We start from the raw sequence: 4,518 nt of genomic DNA on the forward strand, positions 1-4,518 counted from the left end.
TTACTGGTTGTTTAACTTGAAGGGCCCATATGCACACACATATACTCAGATAAATAATTTTCTCAGTAGAGGTTTACTCCTTCCGGAAAGAACCGCAGTAAACACACCTGTCTGGGCAAAATGTATTACAACATAACTATTTTGGGCAGCAAGTTTCCTAATTCCTCATTTGATTACTTCAAGGTGTTTACATTGTACAGATTTCTATTTCTTGGCTCAAGTTGTTCACATATGCCACATAATACTAGTTCACATCACTGGATGTATTTTCAGATGGAGTATTTTATAATGTGTATATCATCTGATATTACTGCTGTCAGTGTTGTTGCTGCTGCTTATAATTTTCTGACAGAAAATTATAAGGGACTTTGCATTTGATGACTACATTTTGCAACACTAAATCAATGGAGTCAACAGAAGTTATTTGTTCTCAAATCAACTTAGGTTAGAGTGGAATTAAATATGGAATATCTTGTGCATATAGTCTTAATATACTAATTTATTTGTTAAAATAGCTAATAGAAAGTTGTCCACTAATTCATTAAAACATATTGTATAAGCACGGTGATAGGTGCTGGAAACAGTAATGAATGTAACAGGTGGTTACAGTCCATGCATGTCTCTGTGGCTGAAATAATGCATGTTCACCAAACCCTGTATCATTTTCTTGGGTACACCAGAAGACTACATTTAACCTTCCCTTGCAGTTAGGTGGAGCCATGTAACTGAATTCTAGTAAAATTTTGCAGTCGAAGTGATACGTGCCATCCCCGGGCATGGCTTCTGAAACCTCTGACATGAAACTCTCTACTCCCTTTTCTCCAACTACCAGGTGTCGTGTACCAGAACCTGTTAAGGAGTGAACTGTGTCCTCCAAATATATATGTGTCAACTTGGCTAGTCCCTGATTCCCAGTATTGTGTGATTATCCACCATTTTGTCATCCGATCTGATTTTCCTAGGTGTTGTAAATCCTACCTCTATGATGTTAACGAGGCAGGATTAGAGGCAGTTACGTTAATGAGACAGGACTCTATCTACAAGATTAGGTTGTGTCTTCAGCCAATCTTTTTTGAGATATAAAAGAGAAGCAAGCAGAGACAGGGGAACCTCATACCACCAAAAACAAGAGCCAGGAGAATAGCACGTCCTTTGGACCCAGGGTCCCTGCACTGAGAAGCTCCTTGACCAGGGAAGATTGATGACAAGGACCTTCCTCCAGAGCCAGCAGAAAGAGAAAGATTTCCCTGGAGCTGACGCCCTGAATTTTGACTTGTAGCCGCCTAGACTGTGAGAGAATAAATTTCTCTTTGTTAAAGGCATTCATTTGTGGTATTTCTGTTATAGCAGCACTAGATGACTAAGAGAGAATTTGGTACTGAGAGAGGGGGTGCTGCTCTAACAGATACCTAAAATGGGGAAGCAGTTTTTAAACTGTAAATAGATACTGGGAAAGTTTTAAAGTGCCTAAATGTAAAAGCCTAGATTGCCTTGAAGAGACTTTGGGTGGAATTAGGGACAATAAAGACAATTCTGGTGAGGACTCAGAAGGAAGTGAGGAGAGCTGTTACACTGAAGATGGCACAGACTGTGAGAAGCAGCAGGAGAGAACCAGCAGCAGAAGCAGAGAATCGGCCGAAGCAGAGAATGGGCAGCAGCAGAACCAGGAGACTGGCGCAAGACAGTGCTGGAGCCGACCCACGGAGCGAGAGCTGAGTGCCCTTGCTCAGGAGGCTTCTTAGCGGAGTGGGGTGCCTTAGGGCACTTATCAGTGGAGCTAGGCTTGCCGACCCATGGAGCAAGAGAGCTGAGTGCCTTCTAGCTGAAGTTTGCTGGTGGAGTAGGGTGCCTCCAGGCACTTATAAGTGGAGCTAAAGAGCTTTGGAACACTTACCCCAGCAGGGCAGATGCAGGTGATAAGGTTGGAGAGGCCAAGGAGCCAGGAAGTAAAAGCTGAAAAGACAACACAGGAAATAGAGCTGCCTCAGTCTTAAGGGTGGAGTCACCACTCAGATGGACTAGGAGAATGGGGCCGCCCAAGTCCGAGGGAGCTGAGTTGCCATTCCAGTGGGCCTGGAAGGCAGAGCAGAAGCCCAGGGCCGAGCGGCATCCGCTCAGAATCCAGACAGTATAGCCAGTACCTACAGTCTGAGGGCAGGACCATTGTCTAAATGGTCTCAGAGAACAGAGGATTATTTTCAAGCCTTGAAGGCTGATGTAATGTGTTCTGCTGGCTTGGTTGGTGCCTGTTAACTCTTCTATCCCTCCAATTTCTCCCATTTGTAATGGAAATGTCTAGCTTGTGCCTGTTCCACCATTGTACTTTGGAAGCAGATAACCTGTATTCTAGATTTCACAGATGAAGAGGAATTTTGGATTTTGGGCTTGGAGTTGATTTAAAACTTTTGCTGTGATACAATGATGTGAATATGTTTTACATGTGGCAAAGACATGAATTTTTGGGCCAAAGGGTGGAATGTTATGGATTGAATTTTGTCCCCACAAAATATATATGTCAACTTGGTTAGTCCGTGATTCCCAGTATTGTGTGATTATCCACCATTTTGTCATCTCATCTGATTTTCCTATGTATTATAAATCCTACCTCTATGATGTTAATGAGGCAGGATTAGAGACAGTTATGTTAATGAGACAGGACTCAATCTATAAGATTAGGTTGTGTCTTTAGCCAATCTTTCTTGAGATATAAAAGAGAAGCAAGCAGAGACAGGGGTCCTCATACCACCAAAAACAAGAGCCAGAAGAATAGTGCGTCCTTTGGACCTGGGGTCCCTGCACTGAGAAGCTCCTCAACTGGGGAAGATTGATGACAAGGACCTTCCTCCAGACCCCACAGAAAGAGAAAGCTTCCCCTGAAGCTGACACCCTGAATTTTGACTTGTAGCCTCTGTCTTAGTCATCTAGTGCTGCTCTAACAGAAATACCACAAGTGGATGGTTTTAACAAAGAGAAGTTTATTCTCTCACGTTTAGGAGGCTGCAAGTCTGAATTCAGGGCATTAGCTCCAGGAGAAGTCTTTCTCTCTCTGCCAGCTCTGGAGGAAGGTCCTTGTGATTCATCAGTCTCCCCTTGGTCTCGAAGCATCTCAGCACAGGAACCCCAGGTCCAAAGGACACGCTCTGCCCTTGGCACTGCTTTCTTGGTGGTATGAGGTTCCCATGCGTCTCTGCTCACTTCTCTCTTTTATATCTCAAAAGAGATTGCATTAAGACACTAATCTTGTCAACCTCATCAGTATAATCTCATCACAGTGATAGAATTTACAACATAATAAGGAGATCACATATAATCTCATCATAGTGATAGAGTTTACAATACATAAGGAAATCACATCAGATAACACAATCATACAATACTGGGAATCATGACCCAGCCAAGTTGACAGATATTTTTGGGGGACACAACTCAATCCATGACACTCCACCCTTTGGCCCCCAAAAATTCATGTCCTTGCAACACGCAAAATATACTCATCTCATCATGTCACAGCAAAAGTCTTAACTCCCAAGTCCAAATTCCAAAAATTCCTCTTCCTCTGTGAAATCTAAAATACAAGATATCTGCTTCCAAAGGTACGATAGCAGAACAGGCACAAGCTAGACATTTCCATTACATATGGGAGAAACTGGAGGAGAAGAAGTGATAACAGGCACCAAGCAAGTCAACAGAACACATTACATTAGCCCTCAAGGCTTGGAAAAGAATCCTCTGTTCTCTGAGACAATTTACACAATAGTCCTGCCCTCCAGACTCTAGGTATTCTGAGTGGAGGCCCCTCGGCCCTGGGTTTCAGCTCCACCTTCCAGGCCCACTGGGACAGCAACTCTGATCCCTTGGCTTTAGGCGCACCATTCTCCTAGTCCATCGGAGTGACAATTCCACCCTTAGAAACACCAGGAGCTGTGGCTCCACCCTTTGAAACCTCAGAGGTCTTGGCCATACCTTTTGAGACTGAGGTAGCTCAGCTTCTTGTGTTCCTCGTCTCTTCAGCTTCTGCTTCCTGTGGCCTCTCGACCCTCGGACTTCATGTCCGCATCTGCCCTGCTACGGCAAGTGTTCCAAAACTCGTTAGCTCCACCGATTAAGTGCCTGGAGGCACCCCCACTCCGCCAGGTAGCCTCCTGCACACAGGCACTCAGCTCCCTTGCTCTGTGGGTCAGCAAGCCTAACTCTACTGATAAGTGCCCGAAGGCACCCCACTCCACCAGGAAGCCTCCAATGCACAGGCACTCAGCTCCCTAGCTCCGTGAGTCGGCTCCAGCACTGTCTCGTGCTGGTCTCCTGGTTCTGCTGCTGCTGGTTCTCTGCGCCTCTATCCAGTCACAGTTTCAAAACCGATTCCACATTTTAGGTATCTGTTAGAGCAGCACCCCACTCCTGGTACCAAATTCTGTCTTAGTCGTCTAGTGCTGCTCTAACAGAAATACCACAAGTGGATGGTTTTAACAAAGAGAAGTTTATTCTCTCACAGTCCAGTAGACTGCAAGTCTGAATTCA

This window comes from Trichechus manatus, unplaced genomic scaffold (genome assembly GCF_000243295.1).
Source record: "Trichechus manatus latirostris isolate Lorelei unplaced genomic scaffold, TriManLat1.0 scaffold00292, whole genome shotgun sequence".
Taxonomy (NCBI): Eukaryota; Metazoa; Chordata; class Mammalia; order Sirenia; family Trichechidae; genus Trichechus; species Trichechus manatus.